General features: G+C 37.9%; 1 protein-coding gene across 4 annotated transcripts in view; it reads left to right on the forward strand.

Annotated features, from left to right (window-relative positions):
* Positions 1–20,086, forward strand: part of LOC142336083 (syntaxin-binding protein 1-like) — a 631,753-nt gene that overhangs the window by 93,893 nt on the left and 517,774 nt on the right. The window lies entirely within an intron of this gene.

Raw genomic sequence — 20,086 nt, forward strand, 5'->3', positions numbered from 1 at the left:
GCGAGTGGGTTAAAGGTATTCACGTCGAATGGACAAACCTGAGACCATTCGCTTTAATGTCTAGTCGCGCGTTTTCATCAAAGCTAGTTAAATTGTGTATAAAGTGCTCGACATGAGGCAACTGAAGAGTCGGCTCAAACTCGATATCGAAGCAAAAACGTCTTGCGTGATCTTAGCAAAGCTTTCTCGGCTCTTATCATGTATCATGTGTGTATACCCATCCTTCGCATAGTAGAGACGACCGTATTATTGGTCTGGATCTTATATCTAATGCAAAGCCCTTCTCTAAATTCAAACTTCGTTAGCGTGAAACCGTGACGTTTACGTGGTAGAGCGGTGAGACCTTTCGAGGCTCCCTTTTCTGAAGCTATTTCTATTACGCGGTGTTACTCGGTCTGAAGGCATTCCAAGAGATCCTTCTTACGCGATTGATTTTTATTCAGGCGTGAAATTAGTTGATTGTTCTTTATGCGTTCTGGGAGATGAGCATTAGCTCGATCCTCATCTTCAAGAGGAGCGCATGAAGTTAGCGAAGTGGCGTAATCCGTTTCGTAATCTATTGCCTTCTTGATGTTAAATTTGACCTTCTGGGTTCGATGCAAATACAATCGGCGTGCGAACTGAGACACCGGAGAGTCGAAGAACGGCGGTAGGACGTGCTATTGGTTCCTTGTTCATGAAAACTTTCCATGAGTTTGGCGTTGTCTTAAACACGAAACATTATTTCTGTTGCTCGCTACTTGTGAGGCATGCTTGAACGCTTTGAGGGGAGGTTTTTGCCACCCACCCTATTTTTTAAAATTACTATACAAATTGCCTACTTTCCAGCTGTGGTTAACTTAAAAATATTATAGGCTTTCTCACCGCCTACTATAAAACCTATAGAACTCGACGATTCCAATTTCCTTCCACTGGAAGCTTTGATCTCGGAGCTTGTTTTACTTTTAATTGATTAACCGGGTCGATCACGGTGTAGCCAAAATACTACCATGTTCCGTGACTTCTCTGAAAAACTAAATTGAGTAGTCCAAACTTCCTATTGCCCCGCTATTGTCTGCATACCGTTTGGTAATATCTGCATTCTTCGGACAAGCCTCAGCGAGGAAAGGGTGTTACACAATCCATAGCCATGTAAATGTGGTCCCCTTAAGTTGTGCCCTATAGGGATTGCCGTGATTTACTTGCGAATTATTAATCGGAAAGGGCTGAATTTGGGTTTTCAACATCAAAACTCAAGGCAGGGCCAATGCTCTTGATATTTTTAATTGAAATATTACGGTTGATGAATTTGAAGTCTTTTTTTGCTATTACGAGAACAAACTCATTTTTAGGTTTTTCAAATTGAGAGCGCAGAGAAAAAATTGCTGCGTATCCATACCCACATTTTGGCTTAGCAAAATTGTGCGTCGATGTCCAAAAAGTGTTTGTTGTTTTCTATAAGCTTATCGATGCGATTGCTTATGATGCGACAAAAAATTTCGCCTACGCATATAGGTCGAATAACGGGAATTTTGTTTAAAGGGACTAGTCTTCATGCCTTGTTCGCCCCAAGAGACTTTTCAGACCATATGGTGATAATATCCCCGTTGATAGTTCACCAGTGATACACCTGATGGCGTTTCAAATTTTTTCAGTTCCCATGAAGATGGCGAACTGTTTCATTCCATCAATTTTCGGTTATTATAGAATTTACGCTTTTTACTCTACAGAACTCTAACTTCCAGACGAAGCTCGTCGTTGGGTCGCGGTAACTGACCCATCGTTGGTAGATGTTACGCAACCTTCAATAAAAAAATTCATAATCGTTTCTTTTTGAAAACTGTTCCATACCTTCATAAAAGACATTTTTGGCCTGTTTTCATATTATTTAGTAATATTTTACCTTGCGTGAATTGGCCCGCAAAAATTAAAATTACCACAAAACGGCATTGGACTTGGGTCTTTCCCCTTATAGTTCCTCCCCATTATTGTATCTCTACCATGATTGGAAGCAGGCTACAGGTTATCTGACCACTAAGCAGGTGCATTATAATGATAAGGACCTTTTATTTTAAGTTTACGTTCAGAAGGAAACCACCTAGGAGCCGCATCAAAAGGTTAAATTACCACCATAATTTGAGGATTACACTATCAATTAAAATAAATGCTGTTACTGCTTGGTGCCGCTATTATTATTATAGGCTTATGCACCAATTAAAAAATCAGAATTGCTTAAAAAATCAAACATTAAACAAAAAAATTTCTTCCTTCACAAAACTCTCGGCGTATTGCTTTTATTTCAAAGGAAAACTTGTTCCAGTCATAAAGAGCATCAAAATTGATTGTTTTTTGTCCAAATGCCATTCTTACCGTGGGAACCATCACATTGAATGCATAATTGCATCTAGTCACCTAATCATACCGCAAAGCTTAAGCGCTATGATTATTCTGAGTTCAATTGTTCACTCTTGGCCTAGAAAAAGCTGCGCATGGCTGCCCGAAATGCGTATGTTGAATTCTATACACTTGGTGAAGAAAATGCTTTGATGCAAAGAAGAAATTCTCCTAACTCAATGGGTCAAACACCGGAATTTTTCGAAAAATGGAATAACCTGCAAACGTTGTACGCTTCAAGAAATTTTTAGTTGCGGACGAATTGCAATTTTAGCTACAGTTTTCGCTATGTTTGCAGAAATTTGTTTAAGATAATTGAAATTTCGTCTCCATTCCTTTGAGTCTAAACCGGACTGTCCTTGGCTGCTATGCGTTTTCAAGGCTGCCCTTTTAGCTGCGTTGCGCAATTGATTTTAATGATTTCGTAGGTGGTAAGATATTGACTCAAAGTTGTTTTTGTCAACTATGTAACTGACGTTTAATTGAGAAGGAATGGTGTGTTTCTCTTTGAGCAACTCATGTACAATTTTCTGTTAATTGTTTCGTTTGGTGACAAAATTCCGGTTGAAAGCTCACCAGTGATACACATGATGGCGATTAAATTTTTTCCGGTTTCCAAGAATGTGGCAAAATGTTTCATTTTTGTCAATTTTTTTGTTTTTAGAGGTCTTACAAAATTTACATAGCGGACCTCTAGCTTCCAGAAGAAGCACGTTGAGTTGGCCTTGGCACCATCACTGTAGGCGTCGGTCGGAGGTTTAGGTAACTGACCCGTCGTTGTTCGAATACACAGGGAGGACCAGGTGATGGAAGGCAGTGAATAACTTCAATGAAAGTTCTTGATAGACGCCCGTTCAGCAAACTGTTTCAGAATTTCATAAAAGCTTTCAACGAATTATTGCACTGTTTAATTTTGTTATTTTTATTATTCTTCTTTGCGCGAAATCAAACGCGAAATATAATTTCACCGCAACATTGCACTGGATTTGGGATTTTCCCGTTTTAGACCCAACCTTTTTATGGACTAGAGTTTCTATGACCACTAATCTGCATAAAAACACACGTTTAAATAAATGCTTCTCTTCGAGAGCAATTAAAAATATTGGCACTCAAACATTTATGTCTGCGTACAATGAAATGTGCACAACAACGGTTTCTCAATTTTGCAAATAATAAAAATGCAAAATTATCAAAAATGCAGAGAAAACACAAATGGCGAAAACACAATGGCACAACCAATTTTCTCTGCCTACTAGGAAATGTCAAAAAATTGATTTTGTAAAACATATAGCACACACCTAATCATAGTTTATAACTGTTTGCTATAAATAAGAGCAAAAAGAAATAGTTACTAATTTCGAAAAGCAGGTAAGATTACTTGACACGTAGGAATTCTGCACTTCTCTTTAGTTTGAATTCTGACGCCTAGAACCGAGACTCACTGTTTTGACAAAAGAGCAGCGTATTTATCATGCACTTCGTAGTAGCCCATGATCAGAGTCACATTCTTGAGCGCTTCTTCAATGTCTAAACAATGAAAGTTTTTAAGTTAGTGATGCATTAATAAGTTGAGTTCAATGAAGGCGCATTAAATGGACTATTAGTCAAAAATTTTTGAGTTGATTTGCTAAATTGGCCACTACAATTATTCTCAGTTGAAAACTTAAATTTTGAACCACGCATTTTAAAATTTAATTGCGATAAAAATTGATCAATGCTGGTTTCTGTTTAGATCTTTTGAGAACATGAATACATTTATCATACATTTACAGGGCAAAATTTAAAAAAAAATGTAAATTACAAAATCCGCATATATACATACGTAGAAGAAAAAACATTAGAAATCATTCAGCCGTCCCCCATGAACAATGACAGAAAAGAAGAATTTTCCGTTATTTCGTTTTTTCGCAAAGACCGAGATCCTCTAAGGCAGAGGACGCAGCTTCGAAGGGAAAACTACCAGTCAAGAACAAACTGCAAGTTATACTGAAAGATCACAGTCAATGTAAGAACGTACAACAACGGAAATATATCAATCACTGCTTTCCTATGACTCGCGCAAAACTCATTAACGCGAATTCGAGCTTCGTTGCCAATTAAATTCGACAATCTTGGACGTACTTTTGAGAAAACTTTGGAGACCATGGGTTTCCTGGTGAAGAGGCATTGTACTGCGCTCCAATGCTTTCAACAATTTGATTAGGCTCAGCAAATGCTTGTGCTGAAAGTAAATGATCTATGATACAAATTGAAATCTGTTTTCCACTGCAATTAACTACATCTCGTTACCATATTTTCTGACGTCTTTGAATTCAGCTCATTTATCTAACCAAAAAGTACACAGTCCGAAATATTACTGGCGCTCATTCTGACCTAAAACATAACAATACTATTCTGTACGTGCCAGCGATAGTTAAAACTGCGTGATAAACCTCGATAGGCTGAAGAATCTCTATTGTTAGACAACAAACTGAAAAACTATTGGTCTTTTCCATTATAGCTCCCCTCCAGTTTGGTGGTCACATAACCTATAGCTATGGAGTAGGGGGCTATGAATGTCATAATGAGGGGGACTATAATGGGAAAGACCCGAATTGTTTTCCGCATTAATTCGATAAATAAGTCTACTCAGATAAATCATTCTAAATCAGACAAAGTTTTTTAATTTTTTATGTTTTTTAATTCTTGAAACATTAGGGGATTGCTCTTAAGCTCCGCAGGACAATCCAATGGACGAGTACTGATCCCCTACTATATTCGTTGCCCATTCTTCCGGCACTTCAACGACTCATATTTGTACGCTTCTACGGATTTGTTTGGTCATGACTTGGTGAGTGGGTTAAAGGTATTCACGTCGAAGAAATAACAGCCGAACCTGGACAAACCTGAGACCATTCGCTTTAATGTCTAGTCGCGCGTTTTCATCAAAGCTAGTAAAATTGTGTATAAAGTGCTCGACATGAGGCAACTGAAGAGTCGGCTCAAACTCGATATCGAAGCAAAAACGTCTTGCGTGATCTTAGCAAAGCTTTCTCGGCTCTTATCATGTATCATGTGTGTATACCAATCCTTCGCATAGTAGAGACGACCGTATTATTGGTCTGGATCTTATATCTAATGCAAAGCCCTTCTCTAAATTCAAACTTCGTTAGCGTGAAACCGTGACGTTTACGTGGTAGAGCGGTGAGACCTTTTGAGGCCCCTTTTCTGAAGCTATTTCTATTACGCGGTGTTACTCGGTCTGAAGGCATTCCAAGAGATCCTTCTTACGCGATTGATATTTATTCAGGCGTGAAATTAGTTGATTGTTCTTTATGCGTTCTGGGAGATGAGCATTAGCTCGATCCTCATCTTCAAGAAGAGCGCATGAAGTTAGCGAAGTGGCGTAATCCGTTTCGTAATCTATTGCCTTCTTGATGTTAAATTTGACCTTCTGGGTTCGATGCAAATACAATCGGCGTGCAAACTGAGACACCGGAGAGTCAAAGAACGGCGGTAGGACGTGCTATTGGTTCCTTGTTCATGAAAATTTTCCATGAGTTTAGCGTTGTCTTAAACACGAAACATTATTTCTGTTGCTCGCTTCTTGTGAGGCATGCTTGAACGCTTTGAGGGGAGGTTTTTGCCACCCACCCTATTTTTTAAAATTACTATACAAATCGCCTACTTTCCAGCTGTGGTTAACTCAAAAATATTATAGGCTTTCTCACCGCCTACTATAAAACCTATAGAACTCGACGATTCCAATTGCCTTCCACTGGAGCCTTTGATCTCGGAGCTTGTTTTACTTTTAATTGATTAACCGGGTCGATCACGGTGTAGCCAAAATACTACCATGTTCCGTGACTTCTCTGAAAAACTAAATTGAGTAGTCCAAACTTCCTAATGCCCTGCTATTGTCTGCATACCGTTTGGTAACATCCGCATTCTTCAGACAAGCCTCAGCGAGGAAAGGGTGTTACTCAATCCATAGCCATGTAAATGTGGTCCCCTTAAATTGTGCCCTATAGGGATTGCCGTGATTTACTTGCGAATTATTAATCGGAAAGGGCTGAATTTGGGTATTGAACATCAAAACTCAAGGCAGGGCCAATGCTCTTGATATTTTTAAGTGAAATATTACGGTTGATGAATTTGAAGTCTTTTTTTGCTATTACGAGAACAAACTCATTTTTAAGTTTTTCAAATTGAGAGCGCAGAGAAAAAATTGCTGCGTATCCATACCCGCATTTTGGCATAGCAAAATTGTGCGTCGATGCCCAAAAAGTGTTTGTTGTTTTCTATAAGCTTATCGATGCGATTGCTTATGATGCGACAAAAAATTTCGCCTACGCATATAGGTCGAATAGCGGGCATTTTGTTTAAAGGGACTAGTCTTCATGCCTTGTTCGCCCCAAGAGACTTTTCAGACCATATGTTGATAATATCCCGGTTGATAGTTCACCAATGATACACTTGATGGCGTTTCAAATTTTTTCAGTTCCCATGAAGATGGCCAACTGTTTCATTCCATCAATTTTCCGTTATTATAGAATTTACGCATTTTATTCTACAGAACTCTAACTTCCAGAAGAAGCTCGTCGTTCCAAAATAAATGCTGTTACTGCTTGGTACCTCTATTTTTATTATAGGCTTATGCACCAATTAAAAAATCAGAATTGCTTAGAAAGTCAAAAATTAAACAAAAAAATTTCTTCCTTCACAAAACTCTCGGCGTATTGCTTTTATTTCAAAGGACAACTTGTTCCAGTCATAAAGAGCAACAAAATTGAATGTTTTTTGTCCAAATGCTATTCTTACCGTGGGAACCATCACATTGAATGCATAATTGCATCTAGTCACCTAATCATACCGCAAAGCTTAAGCGCTATGATTATTTTGAGTTCAATTGTTCACTCTTGGCCTAGAAAAAGCTGCGCATGGCTGCCCGAAATGCGTATGTTGAATTCTATACACTTGGTGAAAAAAATGCTTTGATGCAAAGAAGAAATTCTCCGAAGTCAATGGGTCAAACACCGGAATTTTTCGAAAAATGGAATAACCTGCAAACGTTGTACGCTTCAACAAATTTTTCAGACAATTTTTGGTAGCGGACGAATTGCAATTTTAGCTACAGTTTTTGCTATGTTTGCAGAAATTTGTTTAAGATAATTGAAATTTCGTCTCCATTCCTTTGAGTCTAAACCGGACTGTCCTTGGCTGCTATGCGTTTTCAAGGCTGCCCTTTTAGCTGCGTTGCGCAATTGATTTTAATGATTTCGTAGGTGGTAAGATATTGACTCAAACTTGTTTTTGTCAACTATGTAATTGACGTTTACTTGAGGAGGAGTGGTGTGTTTCTCTTTGAGCAACTCATGTACAATTTTCTGTTAATTGTTTCGTTTGGTGACAAAATTCCGGTTGATAGCTCACTAGTGATACACATGATGGCGATTAAATTTTTTCCGGTTTCCAAGAATGTGGCAAAATGTTTCATTTTTGTCAATTTTTTTGTTTTGGTGAGGACCAGGTGATGGAAGGCAGTGAAAAACTTCAATGAAAGTTCTTGATAGACGCCCGTTCAGCAAACTGTTTCAGAATTTCAGAAAAACTTTCAACGAATTATTGCACTGTTTAATTTTGTTCTTATTATTATTCTTCTTTGCGTGAAATCAAACGCGAAATATAATTTCACCGCAACATTGCACTGGATTTGGGATTTTCCCGTTTTAGACCCAACCCTTTTATGGACTAGAGGTTCTATAACCACTAATCTGCATAAAAACTCACGTTTACAATAAATGCTTCTCTTCGAGAGCAATTAAAAATATTGGCACTCAAAAATTTATGTCTGCGTACAATGAAATGTGCACAACAACGGTTTCTCAATTTTGCAAATAGTAAAAAATGCAAAATTATCAAAAATGCACAGAAAACACAAATGGCGAAAACACAATGGCACAACCAATTTTCTCTGCCTACTAGGAAATGTCAAAAAATTGATTTTGTAAAACATATAGCACACACCTAATCATAGTTTATAACTGTTTGCTATAAATAAGAGCAAAAAGAAACAGTTACTAATTTCGAAAAACAGGTAAGATTACTTGACACGTAGGAATTCTGCACTTCTCTTTAGTTTGAATTCTGACGCCTAGAACCGAGACTCACTGTTTCGACAAAAGAGCAGCGTATTTATCATGCACTTCGTAGTAGCCCATGATCAGAGTCACATTCTTGAGCGCTTCTTCAATGTCTAAACAATGAAAGTTTTTAAGTTAGTGATGCATTAATAAGTTGAGTTCAATGAAGGCGCATTAAATGGACTATTAGTCAAAAATTTTTGAGTTGATTTGCTAAATTGACCACTACAATTATTCTCAGTTGAAAACTTAAATTTCGAAACACGCATTTTAAAATTTAATTGCGATAAAAATTGATCAATGCTGGTTTCTGTTTAGATCTTTTGAGAACATGAATACATTTATCATACATTTACAGGGCAAAATTTTAAAAAAAATGTAAATTACAAAATCCGCATATATACATACGTAATATGAAGAAAAGAAAATACGCTCAAGTATTTGTCCAGTGCAAAGAAAGAGTGCAGTTCAATATAGAACTATCAAAAAACTTGGGGTCCCATTCAAAACGTGAGCGTAAGCTTAAGAAGAAAAAACATTAGAAATCATTCAGCCGTCCCCCATGAACAATGACAGAAAAGAAGAATGTTCCGTTATTTCGTTTATTCGCCAAGACCGAGATCCTCTAAGGCAGAGGACGCAGCTTCGAAGGGAAAACTACCAGTCAAGAACAAACTGCAAGTTAAACTGAAAGATCACAGTCAATGTAAGAACGTACAACAACGGAAATATATCAATCACTGCTTTCCTATGACTCGCTCAAAACTCATTAACGCGAATTCGAGCTTCGTTGCCAATTAAATTCGACAATCTTGGACGTACTTTTGAGAAAATTTTGGAGACCGTGGGTTTCCTGGTGAACAGGCATTGTACTGCGCTCCAATGCTTTCAACATTTTGATTAGGCTCAGCAAATGCTTGTACTGAAAGTAAATGATCTATGATACAAATTGAAATCTGTTTTCCACTGCAATTAACTACATCTCGTTACCATATTTTCTGACGTCTTTGAATTCAGCTCACTTATCTCACCAAAAAGTACACAGTCCGAAATATTACTGGCGCTCATTCTGACCTAAAACATAACAATACTATTCTGTACGTGCCAGCGATAGTTAAAACTGCGTGATAAACCTCGATAGGCTGAAGAATCTCTATTGTTAGACAACAAACTGAAAAACTATTGGTCTTTTCCATTATAGCTCCCCTCCAGTTTGGTGGTCACATAACCTATAGCTATGGAGTAGGGGGCTATGAATGTCATAATGAGGGGGACTATAATGGGAAAGACCCGAATTGTTTTCCGCACTAATTCGATAAATAAGTCTACTCAGATAAATCACTCTAAATCAGACAAAGTTTTTTTAATTTTTTTTTAATTCTTGAAACATTAGGGGGATTGCTTTTAAGCCCCGCAGGACAATCCAATGGACGAGTACTGATCCCCTACTATATTCGTTGCCCATACTTCCGGCACTTCACCGACTCATATTTTTACGCTTCTACGGATTTGTTCGGTCATGACTTGGCGAGTGGGTTAAAGGTATTCACGTCGAAGAAATAAAAGCCGATCCTGGACAAACCTGAGACCATTCGCTTTAATGTCTAGTCGTGCGTTTTCATCAAAGCTAGTAAATTTGTGTATATCGGCTCAAACTCGATATCGAAGCAAAAGCGTCTTGCGTGATCTTAGCAAAGCTTTCTCGGCTCTTACCATGTATCATGTGTGTATAACCATCCTTCGCATAGTAGAGACGACCGTATTATTGGTCTGGATCTTATATCTAATGCAAAGCCCTTCTCTAAACTCAAACTTCGTTAGCGTGAAACCGTGACGTTTACGTGGTAGAGCGGTGAGACCTTTCGAGGCTCCCTTTTCTGAAGCCATTTCTATTACGCGGTGTTACTCGGTCTGAAGGCATTCCAAGAGATCCTTCTTACGCGATTGATTTTTATTCAGGCGTGAAGTTAGTTGATTGTTCGTTATGCGTTCTGGGAGATGAGCATTAGCTCGATCCTCATCTTCAAGAGAAGCGCATGAAGTTAGCGAAGTGGCGTAATCCTTTTCGTAATCTATTGCCTTCTTGATGTTAAATTTGACCTTCTGGGTTCGATGCAAATACAATCGGCGTGCGAACTGAGACACCGGAGAGTCGAAGAACGGCGGTAGGACGTGCTATTGGTTCCTTGTTCATGAAAATTTTCCATGAGTTTAGCGTTGTCTTAAACACGAAACATTATTTCTGTTGCTCGCTTCTTGTGAGGCATGCTTGAACGCTTTGAGGGGAGGTTTTTGCCACCCACCCTTTTCTTTTAAAATTACTATACAAATTGCCTACTTTCCAGCTGTGGTTAACTTAAAAATATTATAGGCTTTCTCACCGCCTACTATAAAACCTATAGAACTCGACGATTCCAATTTCCTTCCACTGGAGGCTTTGATCTCGGAGCTTGTTTTACTTTTAATTGATTAACCGGGTCGATCACGGTGTAGCCAAAATACTACCATGTTCCGTGACTTCTCTGAAAAACTAAATTGAGTAGTCCAAACTTCCTAATGCCCTGCTATTGTCTGCATACCGTTTGGTAACATCTGCATTCTTCAGACAAGCCTCAGCGAGGAAAGGGTGTTACTCAATCCATAGCCATGTAAATGTGGTCCCCTTAAATTGTGCCCTATAGGGATTGCCGTGATTTAATTGCGAATTATTAATCGGAAAGGGCTGAATTTGGGTTTTGAACATCAAAACTCAAGGCCGGGGCAATGCTCTTGATATTTTTAAGTGAAATATTACGGTTGATGAGTTTGAAGTCTTTTTTTGCTATTACGAGAACAAACTCATTTTTAGGTTTTTCAAATTGAGAGCGCAGAGAAAAAATTGCTGCGTATCCATACCCGCATTTTGGCTTAGCAAAATTGTGCGTCGATGCCCAAAAAGAGTTTGTTGTTTTCTATAAGCTTATCGATGCGATTGCTTATGATGCGCAAAAAATTTCGCCTACGCATATAGGTCGAATAACGGGCATTTTGTTTAAAGGGATTAGTCTTCATGCCTTGTTCGCCCCGAGAGACTTTTCAGACCATATGGTGATAATATCCCGGTTGATAGTTCACCAGTGATACACTTGATGGCGTCTCAAATTTTTTCAGTTCCCATGAAGATGGCGAACTGTTTCATTCCATCAATTTTCCGTTATTATAGAATTTACGTATTTTATTCTACAGAACTCTAACTTCCAGAAGAAGCTCGTCGTTGGGTCGCGGTAACTGACCCATCGTTGCTAGATGTTACGCAACCTTCAATAAAAAAATTCATAATCGTTTCTTTTTGAAAACTGTTCCATACCTTCATAAAATACATTTTTGCCCTGTTTTCATATTATTTAGTAATATTTTACCTTGCGTGAATTGGCCCGCAAAAATTAAAATTAACGCAAAACGGCATTAGAGTTGGGTCTTTCCCCTTATAGTTCCTCCCCATTATTGTATCTTTACCATGATTGGAAGCAGGCTACAGGTTATCTGACCACTAAGCAGGTGCATTATAATGATAAGGACCTTTTATTTTAAGTTTACGTTCAGAAGTAAACTTCCTAGGAGCCGCATCAAAAGGTTAAATTACCACCATAATTTGAGGATTACACTATCAATTAAAATAAATGCTGTTACTGCTTGGTGCCTCTAATATTATTATAGGCTTATGCACCAATTACAAAATCAGAATTGCTTAGAAAATCAAAGATTAAACAAAAAAATTTCTTCCTTCACAAAACTCTCGGCGTATTGCTTTTATTTCAAAGAACAACTTGTTCCAGTCATAAAGAGCAACAAAATTGAATGTTTTTTGTCCAAATGCTATTCTTACCGTGGGAACCATCACATTGAATGCATAATTGCATCTAGTCACCTAATCATACCGCAAAGCTTAAGCGCTATGATTATTTTGAGTTCAATTGTTCACTCTTTGCCTAGAAAAAGCTGCGCATGGCTGCCCGAAATGCGTATGTTGAATTCGATACACTTGGTGAAGAAAATGCTTTAATGCAAAGAAGAAATTCTCCTAAGTCAATGGGTCAAACACCAGAATTTTTTGAAAAATGGAATAACCTGCAAACGTTGTACGCTTCAAGAAATTTTTCAGACAATTTTTAGTAGCGGACGAATTGCAATTTTAGCTACAGTTTTCGCTATGTTTGCAGAAATTTGTTTAGGATAATTGAAATTTCGTCTCCATTCCTTTGAGTCTAAACCGGACTGTCCTCGGCTGCTATGCGTTTTCAAGGCTGCCCTTTTAGCTGCGTTGCGCAATTGATTTTAATGATTTCGTAGGTGGTAAGATATTGACTCAAACTTGTTTTTGTCAACTATGTAACTGACGTTTAATTGAGGAGGAATGGTGTGTTTCTCTTTGAGCAACTCATGTACAATTTTCTGTTAATTGTTTCGTTTGGTGACAAAATTCTGGTTGATAGCTCACCAGTGATACACATGATGGCGATTAAATTTTTTCCGGTTTCCAAGAATGTGGCAAAATGTTTCATTTTTGTCAATTTTTTTGTTTTTAGAGGTCTTACAAAATTTACATAGCGGACCTCTAGCTTCCAGAAGAAGCACGTTGAGGTGACCTTGGCACCATCACTGTAGGCGTCGGTCGGAGGTTTTGGTAACTGACCCGTCGTTGTTCGAATTCACACAGGGAGGACCAGGTGATGGAAGGCAGTGAAAAACTTCAATGAAAGTTCTTGATAGACGCCCGTTCAGCAAACCGTTTCAGAATTTCATAAAAGCTTTCAACGAATAATTGCACTGTTTAATTTTGTTCTTATTATTATTCTTCTTTGCGTGAAATCAAACGCGAAATATAATTTCACCGCAACATTGCACTGGATTTGGGATTTTCCCGTTTTAGCCCCAACCCTTTTATGGACTAGAGGTTCTCTAACCACTAATCTGGAGCACTGCAATGGGAAGGACCCTTGTTTTTTAAAATACATTATTATGATAGGCTCTAGGAGCCGCGTCAAAATATTCAGATACCACGATGCTACGAGCTTTATACTGAAACTAGAATAAAACTGCTTTTATTTCTGGGTGCCTTTGTTATTGTTATAGGTTTACGCGCCATTTACAAACTCAAAGTGCTTTCAAATTCAAAAATTAAACCAAAAACTTCTTTTTTTTCTCCAACCAAACTCATGGGGCGGTATTTTCAATTTAAAGGACAACTTGTAAAAAAATAAGAAAGCTGAATAATCTTACGCGAACTTTTCACGGATGGTTAACCAACCGTGATCACTTATAATAGATTTACAGAGAAAACGTTGTTTTAAGGGAAGCCAATGAAGCTGTTTGATATAATTTGCTATTGATGAACCAGATGATAGTCTACGAGTAACTGCGACACAGAAAAAAAGGCTTTTTTTATATTTAAAAAAATCTGACATGCAAGTTGAAGCCCAGCAAATAAACTTAATTAGAGAACTTGGCGTCTGCTGGAAGTACAATAATGAATAAAAACTGATTTCTTTTCACTAAAAAGAAAATACTCATTTTTATTCAAGTTTAATTGGAGTTTAGCACCACTGAACAATTTTGGCAGAACCGGAAGCAATAAAAAACCCTCTATATTTGCCAGCGCTGGAATTAAAACAGAAAACAGTGTCATCAGCATGAATACGATAATTTATATAAACCAGTCAAATATAAGTTCTAGAGGAACAAGGTACGTCATAAAACAATCTTTCATAAATTTGAAGCCAGCATGGTGCATGTATTGCTTGATTATAACTTCAATTGTTTAAATGAAAGCTAGAAAACCGAGCAAAAACCACCCTGACAAATTACGTTCTACGAACAGTTAAGATAATTAAACAAACAATCCCTGCAAAAAACTCAGAAATTTTTTTGAAACCAATTAAATAATTATAGTAGAAATATACCAAAAAATTTTTAACAAACACATGAAAGGTGTCTTAAATATGCCATTCAAGTCAGAGCAAATAGCTTTTCCTGCAGTTACTGACTTAAAATTGAAAAAAAAACAAAGCAAAAAATTGTTACTGTTTCGACAAAATCAGTAAAGTTTTGCAATACGGTCAACTAGTGAATGAGGTCGATCAGTGGGAATATGAACATGTCATACATTGCCATGGCAAAAAGGTCTTAGTGCGTAGAGTTTTTTGGTACTGCAAGCAAGAGGAGGGATTGCTACTCCATACGTAGCCATAGCAATGTGGTGCACGTGAGTTACGCCATCTAGAGACTGCCGGGTTTTACTTGCAACGAATAAATTAGATGGGTTGAATATTTTTTCAATAACAAAAACGAAACAAGTCTACATTTTCTTAGTGCTTTCAAAAGCCAAATTACGTTTGAGGCAGTTGAAGGCATTTTTGTGCGTCTATTAGGAGAACAGCTTCGTTTTCAGGTTTTTCTAATTGCGAGCGTACAAAAAGAAATGCGTAATCAATCCTGCACTTTCGACCTAGGCAAGGTTGTTTGTCGCCGCCCAAAAAACGTAGGTTGTTTTTTATACGCTTATTGATGTGATTGCCTATAAGTCCACAAATAATTTTTCCTACGCCAATAGGTCGAAAACCCGAGTTTTGTTTTAAGAGGTTAATCTGCATGCGTTGTTTGCTTCAAGAGATATTTTAGATAATTTTAGTTCTCAGACGCATAGCAAATTTAGCTGCCGTTTTTGCTATAATTGCTTAAACGTCCTGAAACAAGTGAAACTTCGTCTCCATTTGTTTGTTTCTAATCTGGACGGTCCCTCGCTGCCATGGGTTTTCAAAGCTGCCTTTTTCACTGCTGATGCGCCTTTATTTTTGAAGACTTAGTGGTTGGTATGGCCTTGACTCAGATGTGTTTTTGTCAACTACGAAATTGAAGTTAGCTTCGAAAGGAGTCGAAATTTTCTCTTTGAGCATCTTATACAGAGTTTTGTTGTTAATTGTATCGTTTGGTGATAATATCTCGGTTGATAGTTCACCAATAATACATTTGCTGGTGTTTACAGCTTTCCCGGTTCCCATCAAGCTGGTGAACTTTTTTCTTTAATAATCTTTTCCCTTTTTATAGGTCTTACTCACTTTACACTACAGGGCTCTAATTTCTATGAGAAGCTCGTCGAGGCGGCCTTCGCAACATAACTGTAGGTGTCAGGCGATGGTCTTGTTAACTGACACCTCGTTGGTCAATTTCACGCAACATTCAATGAAAGATATTCATAGACGCCCAGATGCCCTTTTCTGAAAATTTTTCCAGAACTTCACAAAGACATATTCGCCCTGTTTTCATGTTGTTCACTAAAATGATTCTACTTTGCGTGAAATCGACTTCTAAAAAATAACTTTACCGCCAAACCGTTTTAAATTTGCACCCTTCCCATCATAGTTCTCCCATTCTTGTATATTTACTATGATTAGAGGCTGGCAATAAGTTATCTGACCACTAAGTTGGGGCGCTATAATGGGAGGGACTTTTGTATTTTAAAACTTACATTCATAAAATAAGCTCTAGGAGCCACGTCAAAAGATTGCTATACCACCAGAAACTGAGCATTAAATTATCAATTAAAAAACATACCACTTTTGCTTGGTGCTTCTCTTTTTATTATAGGCTTAAGCACCATGTACAATTTCAGAAGTGCTTACAATTTCAAAGATTAAAGTAAAAAAACAAATTTTTTTTGGACTAAAAGGGCAATTCGTTCCAATCATAAGGAATAACAAAACTGAATGATCTTTGTGCAAATGCATTTCTTACTTTAGAAACTTCCAAATTGTTTGCATAGTGGCATCTATTCACCTTATCATTCGAGAGAGCTAAAGCGCTATGACATAGGGTATATTTTTCACGGTTATTGAACAAACCATTGACCAAAATAATAAAAATTTATAAGAAAACGTTGTTCCCTGGCAAGCCAATGAAATTGTTTGATATAATTTGCTATTGGTAAACCAGGTCATAGAATAAAATGAGAAAAGCCGACTTCAATTTAAGCTTTAATTTTTGTATGTTGTTGACAGGTAAACAACATTAGAAAACTTTAAGTTATCACCACGTAAAAAAATCGTTGCGAACTAACTGGATCGAAATTTTTGTCAAATGTATCTCTGTTGAAATAGAATTTTCAAAGGATATAATATTATATACAAAATTTTTTTGTATATGCAAAACTGACGTCCAAGTTAAAGCCCAGCAAATTACCAGAATTAGAAAACTTAGCTTCTGCAGTTCAAAAATACAATTAAAACTGTTCCTTTTTCTAATAATAATAATATATTCAGTTTTAATTGCGTTTAATTGGAGCTTAGCGCCACTGATCAATTTTGGCAGAGCCGCAAGTCTCAAATACCCTCTGATTTATGATCTATCGCAGGTTGGTAAACAAAATAAGTAACAGTGCCATCAGCCGAAAAACGATAATTGAGATGAAGCCGATCAAACATAAATTCAAGAGAAACCAGTTATCATGAAAAAAGAACGAGACCTAGAACAGATCCTTGATGGACACTTTTTTGGTTCTTGGCATTTAGTAATCGAAATCAATTATTAATTTAGATCCACTACTCAGAAGATTATTTAAAAAATTCAGCATTTTATCATTAAAACCCAAATTAGTTTCAAGAATCGAAAGAAGAATTTCATGATATAGAGTGTCAAAGGCAGCTGATATACCAATTTTATTATAAAAAATGCTCTTTGTCTTGTTTAAATTGAAGAACAATTCATTAGCTAATGTTGTTTCTGGGAAAAAATTCCTGTTGGCAATTTGGTATTTTCTTAATAGACTACTATTTTCGAACTGTTCACGTGTTTGATTTAAACCGTCCGTAAAAAAGAACCTGCACGAACAGAACTCGAGTGAAACTAACTCAAACAATTTTGTTTTACTTACCCTTCACTGTTCTAGAGTTCATTTTGAGTTCCAACAACAAGAAATATGGTAGTACAAGGAAGCTGTACAAACAATAGAGTCACTTAAATATAGCGGATGTGAGCAGGAATGCGCTAGTAACAGAGGTGGGCTCAAAAATTTGTGCGATAAGTACGAATTGACAAGATCACAAAGACTTCAGTACGGAAAGCGGCAAAACCTAAACACATGAAAAATTGGAGTGGGTGGTCAGAGAAATGATGAGACCATTCAGAGTAGAGTTACTATTAGAGTTCCAATTGCGCTCTGTGCTTGCAGACCTGTGCACAATTTTTGAGTATTGTGAAATTAAAAAAAAATGTTCTCAGTGTTAGGATGTCCCAGAAACCGAGCTATGACAGAGGCAACAAGGTTCACACAAAGCAGTTCAATAAGTACTGTTTGGACGCAGGTATTCTACAGCAGAGGACCATAACAGAGATACCACGGAAGAATGATGTAGTTGAGAGGTACAACAGGACATTGCTGGTGATGGCAAAATGTTTGCTCATTGGCTCAGGACATCTCAGGAATATGTGGGGAGCAATTTTGCACGCAGCAAAACTCAAAAACTTGCAGGGACGGGCAAAACTCAAAAACGTGGGACGGGCAGACGTGGGACGGACAAAACGTGGGACGGACAAACCTAAATTTTCAAAAACTAAACCATCTTTTTTTGGTTGCTCAGACTTCTTGAGGCAGACGGACAGAGACGTCAGCAAATTTGAACCCAAAGCACTGGAAAAAAAATTGTGGGCTATACTGATGTTGACAAAGGAAGTCTCGCCTCTGTACCCAACTCACGCAAGATGATGGCAATTCGAGATGGGTTCATCGGGTAGTCTAAGTTGGGCTCAATCCCTGAAAATACTCACACGGCTGATCTAGTAAATGATGGATCTGAGCAACTGAGGATCTGGCACCCAGATGATGATCATCAAGAGAATGGCAACATTGAGAGACAAAAGGCGCATTTACTGCAATAAAAGAGAAGTGGCACTACCAAGAGAGCAGGTGCAATAAAGAAACTAAGATTGAATCCACTGCAATAGGAGGGAGTCTCAGAGACATAGAGTCATGGAAATTTTTAAAAACTAATATTCCTCAAAATCAGAGACACTTGTTTTCAGTGATGATGCACTGGAGTAAGCGGACAGAGCAGAGCAGACGGGAAACACGTGCAAAGAATGCTCCGAATCTTTTTGGAGTAGTCAGAACCCATCTTTTTATGACTGAGGGTGACCATGTAGAACACAAAACAACCTGCGAAGCCTAGCAAAGTAGTATTTTGGACCAATAGAGCCGGGCAATGAAGGATGATGTCAATGCACTCCAACACAACGAAACTTGGGACTTAGTGAGACAATCCACAGAGGAGAACGTCATAACGGGAAAATGTCATAACGGGCACAAAATCAGAGCGAGACCGTGTTCAAGCCGACAAAGACGAAGCACGCCTGGAGGCGAAGGGTTTCAAACAAGTTTCAAGACTCGTCCATTATGAGATCTCTCCCATATTTCTAAGCCAGAGACATTCAGGACTCTAATTTAAACATCATTGAATCAAGCCCAAATGATTCAACGGTTTTATTTTCAGCTGGTTTTCTTGCATACACCAGTAGAAGAACAAATGTATCTGCAACAGCCACAAGAGTTTGTGAAGCAAGGATCAGGCTGAAAGAAGTTAGTATGCGGACTGATCCAATCAATGTACGGTTTGAAAAAAGGCTGCCAACAACTGATAAAGGTAATCGGCGAAGCTGCTGCTGAGGCAGGAGTTCACCAGATGCAAGAAAAATCATTGATTATTTGGGAGAGCAGAGACAGGAGGTCACAACTTTTCTTGGCCTGGGTTGGCAACATTATAGTAGCATCAAGAATCATGACAGTTATCTCTGATGTCAAGAAGGCACTAAAGGCAAAATTTCAAATGCAGACAGGAATATAACATTTGTTTCTGGGCCAGAGAATCTGACCTGAAGAAAGCAAATTCCCACTCAACCAAGAGCACTACATACAAACAATGCTTCACATTTTTCAAAAGGATCCAAACAATTTCCAGTTGATTTGCACTTCAAAATTCGGATAACACTGAAAAGGGACTATGAAGTGGATCAGAATGTTAACAGAAGCTTAGTTGAATCACATATTTAGCCGGCTCGACAGACGAGGCTGCACATCATGTTCACAGCCAGCATTCTGTACAAAAACTTGAATGCATCTACCAACTATTACTGTCTCTGCGGATAGCGACGTCTTACTTCAAGCTTCAAAAGTTTTAACACTTACGTACACAAAAGCGACTAGTATTGATTTAGTGCGGGAAGTAATGGAGATTGTTTTGGTGATGTAAACGATACAAAATCAACGTCAAAATACTACTTTATGCTCAACGGACGTGGCGCAGCGCTCGGCTGGTTTGTCAAGAAGCAGGCCAGAGTTGCTTTTTCTTTTTCAGAAGAAAAACATTAGGTCAGGGCAGCAGCAGTTAGAAAAGTACTCTACTTCATGCAACCTTTAGAGGATTTTGGCTTCGAAAAGAGACATCCAATAGCACTTGGAGAGGACTACTGGAGTTGCCTCAGACATTACCAAAACCTACTCATGCACAAAAGGAGCAAACAAATCGATAAACAATTTCTTTTCTTTGGGACTGGACCGAAGATGG

This window comes from Convolutriloba macropyga, chromosome 3, assembly GCF_964194025.1.
Source record: "Convolutriloba macropyga chromosome 3, txConMacr16.3, whole genome shotgun sequence".
NCBI lineage: Eukaryota > Metazoa > Xenacoelomorpha > Acoela > Convolutidae > Convolutriloba > Convolutriloba macropyga.